The 21253-nt window shown below is 42.7% G+C and overlaps 1 protein-coding gene across 5 annotated transcripts in view; it reads right to left on the reverse strand.

The window, feature by feature from the left end:
• NHSL2 (NHS like 2) overlaps positions 1–21253 on the reverse strand; it is a 773603-nt gene that overhangs the window by 108493 nt on the left and 643857 nt on the right. The gene's annotated exons all lie outside the window — the stretch shown is intronic.

Consider the following 21253-nt stretch of genomic DNA (forward strand, 5'->3'; position numbering starts at 1 on the left):
GAAATCTAGTTGGGAATAGTCTACATTATGAAGAAGCTCACCCAAAGGATTCCTAAACTGACCTTGACTTCTCTGCTAGAAGAAGATCTTTCTTGGGTACTGAGAGCATTACAAAAGTCCTCATCATGAGCAGGGCCACTGGAATTATGTGGCAGGGAAGACTCAATTAGCCGCGTTGACTAAAGTATGAAGCAACAAAACGGCAAACTGTAGCCGAATGCAACACATTTTGTGCTAGTATTGCCTCAATATTTTAGCATTTTTGCACATGCTAACACTTTTGGGGCAAAGGTCCACCTCATTAGTGCCACTTTGACATCTAAACACAGAAATAAGCAATAGAAATATAACCGCTGAACCTTTTTCATTAGCCTTCCACTGCTGCATTTTAGTAATTTGTGGTCCTTTTGAGCTAGAAACTTTTTTTTGCTGAAATTTACAGATTATGCAGCAGATTATGGATTATGTGGCAAATGCGGAAATGCCATAATTATGTGGAAAACACTGCAGTCACAAAATCACATAATTTCAGTGGCCCTAATCATACTAGATCATATGTAATGTAGGCATCACAATACACTGTAGGGCTGGTTCACAAAAGCATTTATCAGTGAAAGAAGTAGTACTACAGGAGTACTCTTTTTACATACTCTTACATCTCTTTGTGAACTTACCCCAAATATGTTTAACTCCCTCTTTGTAAAAGTGCAAAGGGGGCTCAGTCCTTTCTAGTAGGTCTAACCGTATCTGAATATTCTCTGAATAGTCATACTTTATTCCAATTTTAGATCTGATATTTTGGGACAATTCATCAATGCAAGGGAACACAGCTCCAGTGAGTGTGTTCCATACACACCGCCTACCTGTCCAGGGCACTAAGGGCCAGATTTTTTAAACGTTAGCGCCGCTTTTACATCATTTTTTGACTCAAAAGCGGGCAATCTTACAAAATATAATTATATTTTGTAAGATTGCACCGCTTTGTGTCAAATCTGGCCCTAAATGCTTAAATGCCTTAACACAACAGTTCAGAGCAGCTGGGGACATAAGAAGGAGCAAACAACATTTGGCGCATTTCACCTCACGTGATCCAATGGGACAGCGTTTATTTGCCCTGTGTGAAGCGGTGCAAACCCCACAAAAAGAAGGGGTAGAATTCATCAATGGATCTACAATTAAACATTGAAGAGAGCTGAGAAACATTCATTTCCCTCAATTTTTGGCAAACCAAGGGGCCTGATTCACAAAATAATTTTTTCCAAAACAGGGTGTGAGTTACTCTTGGAAGTTCAGGAGTAAGTCACGAATCACGCCACAAATGTTCAGTAACCATGATTAGTTGCAAGTTGCTAACTGCAAATTAATACTAGGTTGTTGAGGATTGAGGGTTTCATTAAACTTTGCTTGGAAATATCGCTTGTGTAGTCCAAAGTCTGAAAATAGATGGGTATATTCAGGATGTAGGAATGTTGCGGTATTCCGAGCTGTCTCCAAAGGGTGCCCCCAAAAAGGAGGAAGCACTATGCCCAATTCCAAGGGCAATTCACAATTTTTTGGGCAATTTCTCCCCCAGAGATTTGAATAGCTTTGAGCTGTTGTAATATCCAGGATGGGGCGAGGAGTGCTGGGTTGTGGGGAAGCGGGCATGAATACAGTCATCCTTCATGAATTTTAAATCATGATCCCACTCTTTCAACAGGAACACAGGCAAGCAGAGAAGTTTAAAGGTGTGGGCAAAATGGGAGAAGTGGGCAATTGCCCAGGGAACCCACCTTCCAAGCGAACCCTATGAGAAGGTAAAGTCTCTCCTATTTCTCTATCACTCTCTCCCCTTTGCTCACCCCTGACTCTGGTCTCTCCCTACTCAATGCGATCTTAGGGACGTTTAGGGAACAGGGCAACACAGATTTCAACAGTTTTGTGTGATTTTCTCTTGCACAAAGTCCCCCAAATCCTTTAGATCACACTGCATACAAGACTAACCCCAATGGACTTACCACTAAATTTGGGCTCCCAGGTGGCATGTTTTACTCATCATAAAGCGCTTCAGCACCTCGTCAGGGGTAATACATCCAGAAAAATGCAGTTTCAATTCATTTTACGAGTATATACTGTTGATCCACTGCTGCTGTGACCCAACCAACCCTTGCTATGTCCCCCCTGCCCCTTTCATAATGGGACCCCGGCCCAACCTACCAGCAGCAGACCGGACCTCTGAAATCTGTAATAGATAAATCAGTGAACATATGGAGTGATCTGTCTACTGGCTTCACTACTGGGAAGGGAGACAGTTAGAAGGCCAGATTTACCAATCAACACACGCTCCTGCACGTGCTCTGCGCACTGCCGGCATTATTTCTCCGCCTCATTAAACAAAATGTATGTAAGCATCTTGGCAGAGAAGCGTACTGAAGAACACGAGCTGCACGCACGCGCCCGTTGTTAGCTCGCAAGAACATTTCACAAAAACCTATGTTCAACTTCCATTTTCTTCTTAGAACAACTGGCGGAGAAAGAGCGTGGGCTGTACCTGCGGATGTGATCACAGGCATAGCACGTGCCATCCACACCCCAAAGGCCCATCCTCACCTGGTTAAACCTTCACTACTCCTACTGGAGATGGTCCGTTTCTATGGAAACTCCGCTGGGTTTTGACAATAGAGACTGTTCAATGTGGATGCTCACCTCATGTCAAACAGCGTAAAACCGTTTTACCACTGTTTCATGAGCCTGGCTTTGAGGCAGCAACATATGAGACGGGGGGTTGTGCATACTTAGACAGACGGCAGTGGGGATACAGCAACAACCCAACACAACATAAAACCACAACACACCACAACAGCAACAACCCAACACAACATAAAACCACAACAACACACCACAACACTATATTACATTAACACTCCACAATAACATAACAGCAGTACAACAGCAGTACAACACATCAAGCCACCCAGGACACAAAAGCAACAATGAAATGCAAAAACGCAACAAATATAAATATAAAACACAGCAACAGACCGAGGCAAACTCAACACAACAACAATGTACAAGTACAATACAACAATGTAGTATTATAGCTATATGTGAGTTGTGTTGTGTTCTTTTGTGCAAAAGTGTTGTTGCTGTATTGTGTACATTAGTGATGCTTTTAGTCTCTTCTGCTGTTGTGTTCTAATTTTGTGTTTTTATTGTGTGGTTTGGTTAAGTTGTTATGCTGTCTTGTGTTTTCTTGTACGTTTGTTGTGTTCTGTGTTGATACGGCATGTGGCTTTTTTTTACAGACTTTAACAAGTGCTGCTTTTCTTCCAGCCATAAGAAATACATTCATTTAAAATTCCAATGAATAAAACAAATATTTGTCACTGCTAAATGTGGTCACATACCACCCACCACAGCCCTACTCTTATGATCCTAAAACTAGCCACTAAAACAGCACTTTCAAAGTTCACTTTATGCGATCGGACCACGCTCCTACATTCGTTTCTGAAGTTGTTTTACCTGTGTGTGAAAGCTTCTCAAATGTATAAATCAGTTTGCTCCCTTACCATATTTCAGCAGAGCATATGGACCTATAGTCTGTTACATGCACACCTCTAATTCACCCTCATTTGGAGGGTGGCCACATCTCTCGACTCATCTTGAACCAAGAATTTTGTGATAAACTTGAGGCCTTTATTTAAATCGAAGATCGAGGCTATATACAACAAGTTCCATATGGTGGCTTTCACCACAACAGCAGATAGCAATACATAGGTCATAAAGCATTTTTTGCCAACTTCCCACCACTAACTGTGGACTTAACCACTAATCTCATTGTCCTAGTTAAATCTAGCGCACCATCTGATCCATGCCCACCCATCTTGCCTTTATTAATAAACAATCTACTTTAAAGACCCAACCGCTGAATCAAATTATCACCTAATTTCTCGTCTCCCTTTTATGGCAAAACGTTTGGAAAAACCTTGAATACGTGCCTATCTCAACATCTAGAAGCTAACGAGATGGTGGATAAAGCACAGTGTGGTTTCAGACCAGGCTTAAGCACCAAGACTGTGCTAATTGTGGTCTCGGAGAAGATTAAAAGACACAGGAGCAAGAGCAGATGTGGTCCTATTGGATCTCTCTGCAGCTTCTGATACTGTGAATTTTTCAGTTCTGCTGCAACACCTGGCTGATTTGGGGTTTCAAGTAGCGAGGATTGATCTCATTGCCTCCTTTTTAGAGAGTATAGAACAGACAGGGACCTTGGAGAATTTTTGTTTGAAACCCTGCTCTCCTCCTTGTGGTGTGCCTCAAGGGTCTTCATTGTGCCCCATACTTTTTAATATCTATATTGCCCCATTGGCCAAATTAATGCACTCAAATAGTTTCGCCACAGACACACAGATCGTGGTCTCAGTCCCTGGCAATGTGAACGAGGTAGCCGACAGGTTCAGTTGCTGTATGAATGCAATAATGTCTTGGATTACTTAAAACAAATTTACATTTAATTCAGATAAGACAGAGGTACTTACCTTTGGTAAAGATCCCACCTTTTGGGGTCATTCTTGGTGGCCAGATTCTCTTGGCCCCACCCCCTCCCTGGTGATCAAATAAGAAACCTGGGCATCATTTTGACACTGACCTCTCTTTTAGAGACCAGGTAAATAAGGTGCTGTCCACATGTTTTCTGCTTCTTAGGGCACTTAGGAAAGTATTACCTTATATTCCTTTCCAGCTGCAGGAAACGGTGATTGTCACCCTCATTTTCTCTAGAACTGTGTACTGCAATGCCCAGATATATGGGAGCCAGGCTTTCTATTTTTAGGAAACTTCAAGTGGTGCAAAACACTGACGCATGTGTTTTAAAAAATCTTCCTAAGCATTCATCAGCATCAAGTGCTTCGAAGGAACTTCTTTGGCTCCCAGTGAAAGAAAAAGGGACCTTCAAAGCACTGTGAATTGCTCATAAAACCCTATACGGCACAAAGGCCACTGGTCTGACAGATACAATCAGATGGTATTGTCCCACTAGATGCATGTTAATGTACCCAGGATAGGTACTATGGCCTGGGGTGGCCGTAGTTTTGTACATAATACTTGCATGCATTGGAATCCACCTTTAAATTTAAAAAACAAGCCAAAAAATTGCTGAAAATATGGCTTTTTCCTGCTTAATTTAGCACAATGATCTTTAGGTTTTGTCCTCATGCTATTTCTGTCTGGCTCTATATCTGGATTCTTGGCACTGAGACACCTTTGGGTAATCATGCGCTCTATAAACTAAACCACAAATCACATAAATCACGAATCTTTACTCTACAGACCAGGAACATGCCTCCAAGAGAACTCATTGATATCACCAGCCCAGAAAACCTTCTCACCCTCCCAAAAATGGCCATCTTTATTGATTTCAAAAGGAACATCACCCAGAATTCACCAGTTTCACAGTTCCGTCCCCTTTGTAGATGGGAGAAGAATGTGTGCTAAGTACACACAGACCTCCACCCTTGAGTGCAGTCCTAAGAGAAAAGCTCCAAGCAGTGGCCAAGGCAAGTTTTCCTTGGGGTTGGGGGTGAATTTCAGGGGTGGGGCAGAACGTTGCTTGAGACATCAATCTAACAATTTCTTTTACATGTACATAAGGTTAATTGTGGCTACATGCACCACAGCCAGGCCAGTATTGCCGAAGCACACCAACTTTGATGTCCAGTATGCAATCCACACTTACCCTAAGAAAAATAGATAGATAGATAGACAGATAGACAGATAGATAGATAGATAGATAGATAGATAGATAGATAGATAGATAGATAGATAGATAGATAGAGAGGTAGACAGAGAAGTAGACAGACAGACAGACGAATGGGCAGACAGATCATCTACTGACTTAGGGCCTCATTCTCACCCTGGCGGTAATTACCGCCAGGGCGGAGGTCGGCGGTAGCACCGCCAACAGGCTGGCGGTGCTCCGCCGGGCATTCTGACCGCGGCGGTACAGCCGCGTCCAGAAGCGGAAAGCCGGCGGGCTACCGCCGACTTTCCGCTGCCCGTCTGAGTCCTCCATGGCGGCGGAGCGCGCTCCGCCGCCATGGGGATTCAGACACCCCCTACCGCCATCCTGTTCATGGCGGCTCTCCCGCCATGAACAGGATGGCGGTAGGGGGTGCCGCGGGCCCCCGTAAGAGGGCCCCAAAAAGTATTTCAGTGTCTGCCCAGCAGACACTGAAATACGCGACGGGTGCAACTGCACCCTTCGCACCTTCCCACTCCGCCGGCTCAATTCTGAGCCGGCATCCTAGTGGGAAGGTTGATTTGCCCTGGGGTGGCGGGCGGCCTTTTGGCGGCCGCCCGCCAGCCCAGGGCAAATGTCAGAATCACCGCCGCGGTCTTTTGACCGCGGTGCGGTGTTCTGACGGCGGTACCTTGGCGGACGGCCTCCGCCGTCCGCCAAGGTCAGAATGACCGCCTTAGTGTACCAGTCAAACACACATTTAGTGAAACATTGCAGTTCACTGTCACAGACGTCCAATGTACACTGACACCTAGTTGCATACAGACTTCATGCAGGTTAATAGTGTATGTGTGATTAAAAACAACTGGATTAAAGTGATGATAACTCATTTGGGGATTGACACAATGTTTTGTATCTAATAGGAATGATTCTAAGTACATTAGATATGGTCGATCATCGAAAAAACATAAACAAATACGAAGTAGATTATAACAATTTGTAGGTTTTCCATTCTGTCGTTGCAAACCACGAGGCCCAGGGGGCAATTACCACAAAGCTAAATTAATAAAAAGTATAGTTCAGAAAGCCGCAGTACAGGCCTCCTGCTCACAAGAGCACAGCTGCATGGGATGCAGAGATGTAAAGTCTCCAGGGATGCACATATCCCACATTTCTCTGACGAAAAAAAGGTAGATTGTTTCAGGTCTCAAAACCACTACCTAGCAAACTGAACCTGTAATAACAGTAAATAACATGAAATGGGCTCCAGATCAGAGGAATCCATTATTTTGCTTCTGGGCAAGGTGAACTCATGAAATATAAATGACATGACATAAGTGAGTATTATAATCTCTGTGATCGGCCTCACCTAACTGACACAATGTCAGTCTGTAATTCCAGCACCAGCTGCCAGACACATATTTAATTACACTTTGTGGTCTTCAGAGGTTAGTTGGTTATTCTCATCCTGCTCAGAGAACTGGCATTTACATATTAACATGTTTAATTCATAGATTCCGCAAAAGCAGTGTGATCGTTGAAATAAATATATAGGTTGCAATCTTGCCAAAACGTAGTAGTCAACTGTGTAAATAAGTCGGGTTATCATCTATGTGGTTCTACAGCACATAAAAGGCTGTGTACTCATATGTGTAAAGCCTCAAGGAATTAAATGCAAAGCACTAACCTTTGATGTGAAATGGGGTAAGGAAGAAATAAAAGGAAGAAATATTCATCCAGTGGCGTGTGTGTTTGGCCGTCCTGAGACCGCAGGCCAAACACACATGCGCACAAAGGGAGTGCACACCACTCCCCCTCGGTCCCTCTCATCCCCCATGGCCCCGCCTCTTAAAAAATAAAATGATAATAAGCATTGTTTATTATCACTTTGTATTTAAAGTTTTGCAGCTGCTGCTGCTGATGGTAGGGGGGGGGGGGGGGGGTGACGCTCCTCCGCCAAGGAGCTGCTGCTGCAGACTGCCCTAGTAGATAACCAGGAGCCAGTGGCAGAGCTAAAGGGCTCTCAGTGGAACACTACCCAAAGTGTGTGTGCAGGGCCAATGAGCAGCAGATGAAGAGGTATGTTGCAGGGCAGTAAAACTCATAAATGTGCATTTCTTTAACATGAAGGATGATGAGGGAGGTGATGTGGCCTTACGGGTAGAGTTGTCAGCTTTGGAACAGGGGAACTAGTTTTGAATCCCCGCCGCGGCTCAACATCCTATGATTGTGGGCAAATGACTTTATTTCCCCGTGCCAAAAGAAAACTGAAACATTTGTCTGCCATCTAAAATGTCTGGTTCTCATGTATAGTGCTCCAATGCCCTTGGGCCAAGTTCTTGATATGTAAAGCTGAAAAAGTAAAATAAAAATAAAGAAGTGCTTCACTTTAGTAAATTAGGTTGTATCACTGCTGGGAGTGGCCTTTATTAGCTTTGATAGCTATGAAACATTCATGCCCTTCTCCTCATCATCCTGACAGCAATCTCATTAGTGAACTGAGAGGCAAGTCAGTTATTATGTGTATGGATGGAGCTACATGAAGGTCTATTACAATCTATACATGAGGTGTCTCCGCACCCTGCACATCCTGAACTGATGTGGTTTAGGGTGCTCTCAAACATAAAAGTAAAAGGAGGACAGTGAGCTAGACAATTGCCTAGAATCACACAATCCGATCAAGCGGACAAGGCAGGATTAATCCTCAGTTTTCTGGTTCTGTGTAGTGCAATTCAGCCACTAGATGTTCCATTTCTTATTAAAGCAGCAATTACAATGAAAAATCAGTTTGTTGCATTGAAGAAAAAAAAAAACACACATTCATGCTTAAGTTAAAATAATAAGCGAAAGCACCCAAAATATTTCTTAGGAGGCCACTGCAGCTTGCGCTAACTACGGTTCCTGAAAGCACTACCAAATACCACCTACTTATCATTACAGACCTAAAAATGTGACAATTTGGACTGTTCCAGGTGATCCAAAGTAGAAGGCATGGCTTAGTACCCTAGTATTATTATTATTATTATTATTATTATTATTATTATTATTATTATTATTATTTGTTTTGCTTATGTGATTTTGTAAAAATAGACTGAAATTGCCAGCATGTGGTTGATGTAATAAATATGTGTCGGAGTTATGAAATAAGTGCTGGTGTCGAGGACTGGCAAACACTGACACAAATTAAGCACTGCTGAAACCCCCACTCACGTATTAAATGCTTTATTAGAAGTTGATGCAGCATAATTTATCCCCAGTTACTCCACAACTTATTTGCTTTCTTTTAGATCTTTTGCAAAAATCTTTTTGTTATAGGACATTTTTAAATGCTATTTGCCACCATGTGTACCCTGCGTACTTTGGCAGAAGTTTTTCAATATAGATTTTTTAAACAGGTCCATTTCCTTTAAAGAAACAGGGCTGCTTACAAAATAAAAGTTTTCCATTTTGTAATCCAACTACAGGGATAATGGTATGCTGACCCTTTCAGAACACCAATCATTTGTTTGTTGACAATTGGAGGGAGTCTTAATTTGCAACATGTCTAAATAATATTCATTAAGCATATCATTCTGCCAACCCCTTTTGTTCAGTATTTTGCAAGCCAACCTATGTGCCCATAGGTAAGTTTTCAACATAAAATACTGGTCATAAACAGTAGAGTCACAATTTATTACCACTTTTTGCAATCAGTATCTTCTTACATCTGACCATATGTTATTACACTTCATTCTTTTAATTGGTTTTAGCGATCATTTTTAAGTGTTGTCATGGCAGCAGTCCTGTCCATACGGGTTCATATATGTCAGTTGGCAACTGAGTCATGTGCATGGGAACATGCTAATGGTACATGTATAGAGCATCCCTGCCTGGTCAGGACAGTATAAATGCATTAGGTAAACAATTAAGAATACATCCGCACGAACTACAATCTTCGCCGTTCGTAGATGACTTGGGCGTGTTGCACATCAAGCCAGTTATCCGTTTACCCAAGGCTCAGGACCAAGTCTAATTTTTTAGGGTGCTGCAGGAATGGGTGTAAGTAGTGAGGGCTGAGGTTCTGGATGGTTATTACACAAGGGCCCCCGATAGGCTCCATTACAGTTCAATTGGGATGTTATTTTATTATTGTAAGACTTGTTATGATACAATAATGTCATAAGGACAGTTTTTACAATTTTGCCAAGGTACCAAGAAGCTGAAATGAAGCAATTTTAGGAACAAGCTTACAACTTGCAACAGTGAGATAGTTAAAACAAAATATATGGATTAAAAGATATAGTCATTCTTCATGATCCTTTTGATTAATAGAAGCAAATCCAACTGCAAACTATAGTCTTAGAACTCTCCTACAGTTTCTGGCACACTTCTCTGGAGACCATACAACCTTTTAGGAAATGCATTTGCAATGCATCTGTGGCAGCCACCAGTGCACATGCACAGCATCAAGACAGCATGGGCCCTGAGGAGTAAGGGGCTGATTCAGAAAAACATTTATAACTTTGGGAATGAGAAATACAGGAGTTCTGTTTTATACACTCTTACTTGCCTTTGTGAATCAGTCTCAAAATGGCCAACTCCCTGTTAGCAAAAGTGCAAAGAGTGCACAGTCCTTTCGTTTTGTATTAATTCTATATGAATATGGAAAATGGAAGTTTGGAACTGCACAAATGAGGGAGGGTCACGCTTTCATACTTTTAGTACATGGCATGCTGTTGACCCCTAGAGTCACCATGGTACCAAGCTGGTTGATGCCTCTCTCTGCAGGAATCAAGAAGGTGATACGTTGGTTGACCACGTTATGCGATTTTTGGTGTGCTAGAAATGAAGTCTCTTTTAGGATGATGTTTTTTAAAAATAGTATTGGTCAAAAAATAAATGAGAACCCAAAATACAATATACACTTGGCCTAATGGCCACGCATCAGGAGCAGCCCCTCTGCTATGGCGAAGGAGTGTCGTCCCACTGACGAAAATCAGAAAAATAAAGGGATAATAAACATATTTTATTATCCCTTCATCCCACCTTTGTAGGGTGGGGTGGGGCCAGCCTCCTCCACGTCATGTGGAGGAGTGGTATGAGCGCTTCTAGGTGTGCATGTCAGTTTGGTTGGCCGTCTGAGGCCAGCCAAACTGACATGCGAATATAGAAACTCTCCCCCCGGCTGTATTCTACAGTCGGGCGGAGAACATCCGCAGTTCCCCACTCCCTCCCTGAGCTGCATTTCTGCCCGCTCAGGCCAATCGTGACACTTTTTCTTGCTGTGTAACAGCATGAGAGAAGTGTTGTGATTGGTTGGGGAGGGAAGCACACGAGGCGGCTGGCAGGAGTGGCAGATTGCAGAGGGGCAGGTAAGTATATTTATTTATTTTTTAACTGCCCCCCGCACCGCCTGCTCCACGCGCTGCCACCCCCCACCCTTTCCTAGCAGCCGACTGCCACACATGGAAATTGGTTATGGGTTTTGTTCATTTTAAGACCTTCTCAGAGATTATCTCATTTTGGGAAATAAATGCTATAATTTTTAGTGAACATTTGTCATATATTGAAAATTGTTAGCAATTATTCAACCGTGACCACCAGTGCGTTTGCCCTTCAGAGTAACCCCACATGAATTTTACTGGCAGGACGTAGTTTATCTTGTTACACATTATTTTACCCTATAAAGACAATGGCATTCCTTCTGCTTCTCCAGAATATGTCCACAAAGTGTGGATGTCATTCTCTGATACCTGGGATGCTGTGGAGCGTACTTGTGGCACCCCTCAACCATTACTTCAACCCAGTCTTGTCTGACTGCTAAACTTTGGATTTGTGGAAACCTATTATCTTCTGTGATCAAGCCTGAAATGTCAGACTTGCAGACCAATGAACCAGGTTAAGAGCACTAAACGTGAATTTCTCTGTTTCCCCACAGAATTTGACAGGTGGTACCACAGCTTTCCCAAAGCTTGTCTTCAACGTGTACCTCAGTCACCCTTTATAGAAGGGATTGTTATTTTCAACACACACAGAGTCCAATTTAAAGACGTCTATTCCATTCTGTTCAGGATGTACTCTTGAATGCTGTCACTTCCTGAACAATTAATTAAACAGACTTCCCAATTCTTAGGTTTAGTGATACATCAGCATCAACCATGGATGACCAAAATGTCACCAAAGACTGTGGCAGCTAGATAAACATGTACCTATGTACCATCAAATATATTGTATCTGTTATACCTAACATAACTTTACTTTAACATTGGATAAGACAAATAATCAGGCACTATTCAACAATAGTTTGAAAGAATTGTCCCACCAGCCCTTGAGAAGCAGTAAACTAAAAGGGTTAAAAATATTCCAAAAACCATACTACAGGGTATAAAATAGGTGTAACTGAATGGGTGTCTTGTGCCCAAATTAAGGTGATATCTTAATCCAAGATAAATTTATGATAGATGAGAGATCAAATGCTGCCAGCCTGTACACATGTTGCACAAAGCTCTATTGTATAAACAATTATCAACTTTGTGTTCTGGGGATGAACGTCCTCAAGGGACAAGTATGCATGGGCGTAACTCACATAATTTGTAATTACGTGAAATTAGGGCAAAATTATATTATCTTATGCAGGGTAATGCGAGGAGCGTAATACAGCATTTGTCGCTAATTTCTTAGCTCACCCTCTTGTCCAAAATGAGTCATTTTCCACTAAGAAAATAGCACCAAATGCAACAGAACATGAACAGCAGCAGCCTTTCATATTCACTAATTTTGATGTTTCTGTGCTCCTGTAATAGGATTTTTGTGCCAAATTACTCTTAATTATGTGAAAACATATGCATAATCTCATAAATATTGGAAATTATGCATCAAAAGAATTACACAACATTACTGAAATTACTCTGATTACTCTGGCATAATTACAATTATACACGGGTCTGGTTATGTTATGCCCACCTCACCATTCAATTGTCTTTCTAGGCTGCCCTGTGTCTGTCTCAGTGGAGTTGACATTCTACAAGTCCCCTGGGGGTCCTCCATGATTCCTTTGATGTTTCCAGGCAGACGCCTGGCTTGAAGCCTATTTCATTCTTTGCTGTATTATGTGCTCCTTCAGGACACCTTTGATGACACCATGCAAGAAGAGGCTCAATAAACATGACAGCTAAGACAGGCTAAACATTTTCGTGAAAGGTTGTATTTTAATTTTATGTACTTTGTTGTGGTGTTTATGAAACTCTGGCCTAGCCCCAGAGTACAGGGAACTTCTTTACTTCTGTCACTGGTTAAAAGCACTGATAGGTGTTCATGTAAAGTGGGAGAGGGAGAGTTGTGGCAATAACATCAGTACAAGCAGAAACATTTGCATGTGTATGCAGAATTTAGACACTTGGACCCTCATTACTAACTCAGCAGGAAGTCCCTCCGAGTTCGGTGCTGCCGGTCGAAAAAATGACCGCCACACGCTGAAGACCCGCCGGCCAAATAAACAACATTCCGCTGGGCCAGCAAAATGCAGGGCCTGTACATTGCCGCCAGCTCCACATGCCAGGTGCATGGGCAATGCAGGGGCACCTATTCTGCCAGCATTTCTCTGGCACGCTAAACCGCCAGGGAAAGGCTGGGGGAAAACAGGTTTATTTTCCGGCAGGCAGCAGCGCTTGTCTGTCGGATAAGGAACTCCGCCATCACCAGGCTGTCTCGCGGCGATGGCCTGGCGGTGGCGGAGTTCCGCCTGTGGCAGTCTTGCCATGAACATTATATGGAAGTCCGGACCGCCATGCCGATGGCGGTAAATACTGTCACCGCTGGCATGGCGGTCCGGACCGCCATGTTCATAATGACCGCCTTCGTGTCAAACCTAGTAATGTCATACAGATTTTCTGGATCCAGTGGCCAATATAGCATTATAGCCGGCCCTGCAAGTCAGAAAGGCCTATGTTAGGTCTTAGCTGGATATAGCTTGAAAACACTGCAGGACACCAGTTCTGAACTGGCACTAAATCAGCAGGAAGGGAGACTGTTGGATTAACCAAGCCCAGCTCATTTCCTTGAATCTTCAGGATGATCTAAGTAACAACAGCCTCCACATAGTAAATAAGATTATAGGACTGTAATAAATCTACCAAATGACAGGAGTAAAGATTAAAATAGAAGGGAGATAGGGCAGAATCCTACTGTACACCCCTTATTATCAGGTTCAACTCAGATGTAAATGATGAGATCCAAAGTGTACAGATTGCATTCTGTTAGCAGGAGACAGTTTCTATCCAGCTTAATAGAGTCATTTCAATGGACTAGGTAGCTAGACAAGAAAGTAGGAGTTTATGGTCGATGGTGGCTTTAACGACCGGATAGTCCAAGGAATAAAGGCTTTAAAGTTATTAGGAATTTCCATTCCATCGAAATGTGGATAGAATGTTCTAATTAAGCAGGGTGAAGTTGCAAGGTAAGTACTGGAATGTTGTTCTGGCAGACTACACCAGCCACAATTGTTCCTCTGCCACTCCATTATCTTCAATGGAGCTCCCATCATTCCAGAGTTCTAATTAAAATGAAATGTGCATCTGGCTCTGCGGATGGAAAAGAAATAGAATTTATCATAATCTATCTGAGGCTAAGATGCGGCACATGTAAGAGCATAGTTCTTTGTCTCTTGGTGGAAAAGTCTCATGGCTCAGTGACAGATTCGAAAAGGCTTGCACTCCTTACAATAGGTGAGATTTGAAAAGAGGTACATGTGGGTTCAGGCAGGTTTTCTATTCTCCCATGAGGGGAGTCATTAATGGGAAGTTAGTGCAATTAGCTGCTACCTCTAAGTTGTTGTGCACTACCTCTGTACACGCCTTTGCCACTCCTGTATTTTAACCATTGTGAATACTGTTTTATAAGCAAGGGTATGTAGATCATTCAAAATATACAACAATTGTCTGTCACTCAAATCAAATCTAGGGACATGCAAACGCTTAGCTGCACGTGCAGTTAAGGGACATCAGAAACTCTGACCTATGGGCAATAAGTTCACTTTTCATATTATCCACGATCTACACAATGTGTGGTTAAAAATATTCCACTGCCCTCCCACAGGTGTCCCAACTGAGGGAGCAGCGTGAGTCCATCATCTTCTACTTAATTTGATTGATGTCCCACTTAGGGAGATGGTGGATAGGGAGCAGGCTACATTTGGCCAATCTTCTCATCCATTTCTTGCTTCGAGGTCCTTCAGCACGACATGAATAAAATGAAGTAGTTAATGAATTGAGACTCTACACTCCCACAGCACACTGCTGCTAGGTGTCAGGGATGGCAGCCAAAACAGTTGGAGGGGTGATAGTACAGGGTGGGGGTGCCCTCAGATATGCCATGTCAAGGGGCTAAAGGGTGTCAGGGTGCAGGTGGGGTTGGTGGAGTGGGTAGACACCCAGCAGTGACCCGGAACAACTTTTAGGTTTGTCATAAGAGTTGAGCAGCTTTAGCTGGTGGCCATGATTTTCAGTGCAGTGGTTATGGGGGTGAATGCCAGTTCAAGAAGTCCCACCTTTTCCTTAGTAACCATTTGCTAAAAGAAATTCTAATTGGTACTCTGTGTAGATTCCGATTTGTGAGCCATGAGGCTTCAATTTTGCACATCCCTAAATTCAAATGTCAAGTGATGCCACTTCCTGAGCTATCACTGGAGATAATAAGAGGACATTTGATGCCCCTTCTGTTATTCCTGGGACTTTAGTGAATTGATGCCACCGTGTTCACCTTCCGTCCTCTCCTTTGATGAAGTGTCCTTACAGAAGGATAAAGAAGACAGATGTGTGTTCTACTTGTATTACAGCTGCTGCTCTTAATAGTGACTTTAGGACACTATCTTCAGCTAGCAAGTGGCATTAGATCAACTCCACCTAGTAAATTACATTAGATCACCATCTTCTCCTAATGAGTGACACTAGGTGTCCCCATCTTCACCTTATGAGTGACATTAGCTCACCATCTTCTCCTAATGGATGACATTAGATCATGATCTTCTTCTAATGACACTGCATCGCCAACTTCGTGAGTGCACACGTCATTGCTGGATCACACCAGTTTAAAAACTTTGCAGGCGCCATGTATGGAAGTCTGCATTGCTGCAATTTACTTTCTTCAATTTGTCATTTGAAATATTGTGTGCTACAGGCACGTTTGTAGGATAGTAATCCTCTTTCTAGATGTAAAACTAACTCCCCCCTAAACCAGAGAGAGTGCTGGCCGATAAGTGGAAAAATCTATATTAAAGGTTCAAGGTACATCGACATGCAAGGATTGTTTTCCTTCGAATGTGGAAGCCTCTTTCCATCACTGCTTTCTCAATTCTAGAGACACAGGAAGTAATTGTCATCAGATCTCTCAAAACAAGTAGCAGAATTAAACTCCCTTAAATATGTAAATAAACTAATGTGTCTGACATATTTCATGTGTCGCCTAATTGAAGAACTATTCTGGGCAAAACTAATACTTACAGTAGGCTTTTGGTCCGCCCGCTGCTTACCCTTGATTGGCTTTCATCAATCTCATTTGCTTGTTTCTGATTCAATGGATTTTCTTCTTCTTTGTAAGGGAAGCCTGGAGCATCGCTACTTTACCATTCTTTTAACAGGATGACTTTTATACTTCCACTGCTTCCATTCAGGGAACATCTTCTTCCTTCAGCGCTTTGCGCGAGTGCATATTTGTTTTCTTGCTCTCTCGGTTGTGTGCTACTTCCCCACTGAACCGCGCGCCCCCGCACTCTCTGTGTTGCTTGCACCTGCCACTCTGAGCTCGTCCGTTGGTTTCGACATCTGGTTTTGTCTCTTTCTCAGTCTAACCCTCCCTGCCTAATTCTTTTTTTTTTTTTAATTTAAAAAAAAACAAAAAAAACAATATAATAATCATTTTTTGGAAGGTGCAGCAACTGCAATTTTCTGCCGGGTCACTCCTTTCTCAAAGTAAAAAAAAAAATGCGCTTTGACAAATGTTTTATTTTTTTTAAATGTATTTGTCCAAGATAGTCTTTTGATGTATGCGTGCACATGCATGGTGACGCTGGGGCCGCCACAGCATCACACTGCATATGCACACAGTCGTGGCGATGCTGGGCCGTGGTAGCTTCATAACCCACATGCGCATAGGGCTAATGCCTAATTCCACTGTTTTTTTTTTTTCCTGATGCTGTTTCAGATTGGCAAGTGACCTTTTTATTTCTCTTTGCCAATACAAAGTAGCATTGGCAAAGCCAAAAGAATGCTTGCTTTCAAGATTCTGAATTCAATTGGTGGTGATTAATAAACAAATATAGCTGTGTGACACAGAAGACCTTCCACATTGTGTTACTCTGATATCCTTCACAAGTGTGAATTTTTAATTAGTACCTCAAACAGGAAGCTGCATAAAATGCCAGCAGCTGAGAACCATTTTGTTGGAAATCCTTTTCTTGTGTGGTAATGTCATTTGCTACTTTCACACATCATTTTTATGTTACTCCGGTGATAAAGAGTGTTTCAGAAGTACCCAGAGACCTGGATGCAATCTCCTATGTGGCAAGCCACAAAAAGAAGCAAGGGCTGGGCGTCATATGGACCTGAAGAGTTCTACTGCCGCCTGCCAGAGTGGGGGTCAGTGGCGATCCTCACCAGTTTGAACAGGTGCAGCACCAAAGCTGAGATCACAAGGCACCTAGTGCATGGGCACTCAAAATGCTTTTCCAAGCATTTGGCACATGTGCCTGACTTGAATGTGGTTGCTTAGGAGGTTTCTATGCTGCTCCAAATAACCTTAACTTAATAGATTACAGGTACGTGGAAACCCCAAGAATCAACAAACAGCCCGACACTTTGTAAATGGCCCCAAACCTCCTTGTTGCTTTTTTTACTACCAAAAGATCCATGTTTAATTTGAAATCATCACTGAATTGGTTTGAGTCTACAGTCCTGCAGAGGCTTTTCTGTTTATCTTTCACCAGCAGAGCTTCTAAGACAACATTGCAAAATTGTGGACAACAACTTTGTTTTCAACCTTTGCACAGATGATGGAGAGCATAAACACACAGACCCTTTGTGTGTGGGTCTGTGTAAGTGAGAGGACAAAAGAATGAGTGTGTCGGTGAGAAACAGGCCAGAAAGAGCGCGATTTGAATGAGAGAAGACTGTGTTTTGGGGATGGTAAGTTGTGTGGGAGGGGAAGGAGCAAAAGGACGTGGAGAAGTGAAATAAAGGGGTTTGCTTGAAAAAGACTTTCTAGAAGCAGGTTGTAAGCATGCAAGAGAGGGGGCGTGACTGTGTGAGAGAGCCTGATGGTAAGAAAAGTGCGGGGGAAGAGAGGTGGATCATAGAGCAAAGAGTTACATAAGAAGGCAGAATTAGAATATATATAGGAGGAAGCTGTGAGAAAGGGAAATATGAGAGAGGCTGGCATATCATTGTCAGGAAGAAGAGTACATGTGTATGTTTAGATGTGAGTGTGTTTTTTGGTGACAGTGGGAAGTGGGAGGGAGGCACAGAGAGAGCAAGGTGTCGGAGGACACAGAGAGGTGGGGTGTGCAAACGGAAAGTGTGAAAAATGAGAGTGAGAGAGAAGGGAGGGTTGGACAGAGAAAGAAAAAACAGAGGAAAAACGAGAATGAAGAAAGACAGAAACAGAAAGCATTAGTGAGAGAGGGGAATATCTAAAACACAGGGAAATAGAGATCAGAAGGGGCATTGATTGGAAGGGGGGAGGAGAAGAACACTATAGAGATGAATATATTTTATTTTCTTCAGTTTATTCTGCCATCCCCTAATGACTTCAGCCCTCTGCCTGAATCCATATTCATGCAGTAGGTTAGTGTTTAGAGTCTCACCACAGTATGACCCCCTAATTTTCTGTGCTCTGATTTTCCAAACATGTATTCTTTGGCTCACACTTTGATGAATCTGAACTTTCAATGTATTTCTATGAGAGGATTTCCTATAAAAACACTCAAATTTGAGAGTGAGCCAGATGACTTTCCAATGCTACTTGGGATGCTGTACGATTTCTTACTGATTCTTACGATAATTTGGGACTTGGCATATTTTTGACTTTGCTTATTATTCTGCATTGCCATATTATAAGAGCATTCATGGCAATGACTTCATGCATCTGCACTTCACAATTTATGTATGGTACCTTTTGAAGCTTTGTAATAAACGTCTTTAAATATTATAATTCTACCTTGGAACTTACTTGTTGAGTCTTTCCGTACTCAACTAAATGGTGTTGCTTTGTCTTGAGACACAGTGCCTCAGGAAATGGAGGTTTAACACTGTCCTCTGCCTATTCACCCATAGGCATATAGGTGAGGTGTCTTTCTGGGGTGTAAGAATTTAGCACCTACCAAAATAAAACTGCAGTCCCCATAATGCAATGTGATTTTGGATGCCTCTTGACATTCTTGTGAAAAGCAAATTAGAAGCCAGTTTTTAATTTTCTGCCTTTTTGTCTTGGAAGCAATCAAGGGTTAAACAGTCTAGTGTAGGTGAGGATGAAGATGGCCTTTCAGACGTCCATGGGTGTGTCCCACTGCTTAGGGCAAACATTAACATTCCTCTTATAAAACAACATGGCATTCCTGTTGCCCAGAAAGTGAGGGTCTAATTGGGGTTGGTGACTCGGACATTGCACCACCTAAGGCACTAGTCCCAAGGGGATTAAATTGTAGCAACATGACATAGACATGTAAAAGAAGACTTGAGGAAACAACAATATGCTGTTGCCAACCTCGCTGGGCCCAGCCTGGAGTTTAAAGTGCTTTATATGACACATCTTCACCATCTCTGTGGAGTGCCATGCTTGTGTGGAAGCAACATGTATGGCAGGTGCTGCCCCACGCAGGCTGCCTGTGCTTGAGTCCTCAGATATGGGGTAGGGGCAGTGCTTAATTTCAGCCGGTGGTTGTAGGTGGGGCTCACCAGCACTCATTTCTGGAGACCGGGGCTTATTATTTACCATCAGGCTTTAAACCAGAACAAAAGAGAGAAAGGCTGAAAATGAGAAAAGAAAGAGGAAGTGAAAGATGGAAAAACAGTGACAAAGGGAGAAAACAGGGATGAAAAATAACCCGCAAGAGTGAGGGGGAAGGAGTGTCTGAGGATGAAAGAGGCAAGGGTGGAATCAGGACTATGCAGCCTTGGTATTCAGTGACCCCAACGTTTGGCAGAACCAACAGTGGACTTCTGAGAAAACTTTGGACCCTGTGACTTATTCTTTCACAAATTAAGCAGTGGGAAGGGGAGGTCTGTGCACAGAGCAATGACTTGTTCTACTCAAAGGGATGTGATATTCTACACGGTCTCACGCTAGCGTGGAGTCTGGCATATCGATGGGTCTTCATCCAAGGGCCCAACATCAGATGATAAAAATCTTCACTTATCACTGACCTCGACCAGTTTAGATGTGACTGACAGACAGTACCATACTATACAAGAGCATTTCATTAGGAAACAAAGGGAACCCCGTGATTCTGAAAGGTACTCCTCTTTTCCAACTAAAGAATTCCAGATACTCCTCCTTTCAAGCTGAAGAAGTGCAGGTGCTCCTCCTTTCCAACTAAAGAAGTGAAAGTACTCCTCCTTCCAAAATGAAGAATTGCAGGTACTCCTCCTTCCAAACTAAAGAATTGCAGGTACTCCTCCTTTCAAACTAAAGAATTGCAGGTACTCCTCCTTCCAAACTAAAGAATTGCAGGTCCTCCTCCTTCCAAACTAAAGAATTGCAGGTACTCCTCCTTTCAAACTAAAGAAGTGCAAGTACTCCTCCTTCCAAACTAAAGAATCGCAGGTACTCCTCCTTCCAAACTAAAGAATTGCAGGTCCTCCTCCTTCCAAACTAAAGAAGTGCAGGTACTCCTCCTTTCAAACTAAAGAAGTGCAAGTACTCCTCCTTCCAAACTAAAGAATCGCAGGTACTCCTCCTTCCAAACTAAAGAATTGCAGGTCCTCCTCCTTCCAAACTAAAGAATTGCAGGTACTCCTCCTTTCAAACTAAAGAAGTGCAAGTACTCCTCCTTCCAAACTAAAGAATCGCAGCTACTCCTCCTTTCAAGCTGAAGAAGTGCAGGTGCGTCTCCTTTCCAACTACAGATGTGCAAGTACTCCTCCTTTCAAGCTGAAGAAGTGCAGGTACTCCTCTTTCCAACTAAAGAATTGCAGGTACTCCTCTTTCCAAACTAAAGAATTGCAGGTACTCCTCCTTTCAAACTAAAGAAGTGCAGGTACTCCTCCTTTCAAGCTGAAGAAGTGCAAGTACTCCTCCTTTCAAGCTGAAGAAGTTCAGGTACTCCTCCTATCAATCTTAAGAATTGCAGGTACTCCTCCTTTCAAACTAAAGAATTGCAGGTACTCCTCCTTTCAAAGTGCAGGTACTCCTCCTTTCAAACTAAAGAAGTGCAGGTACTCCTCCTTTCAAGCTGAAGAAGTTCAGGTACTCCTCCTATCAATCTTAAGAAGTGCAGACTCTACTCATTTCAAACTAAAGACGTGCTCTGGACCTGCTTAGGTAAAGTAGTGAATTATAATCCCCTGCAAA

This window comes from Pleurodeles waltl, chromosome 10 (assembly GCF_031143425.1).
Source record: "Pleurodeles waltl isolate 20211129_DDA chromosome 10, aPleWal1.hap1.20221129, whole genome shotgun sequence".
Taxonomy (NCBI): Eukaryota; Metazoa; Chordata; class Amphibia; order Caudata; family Salamandridae; genus Pleurodeles; species Pleurodeles waltl.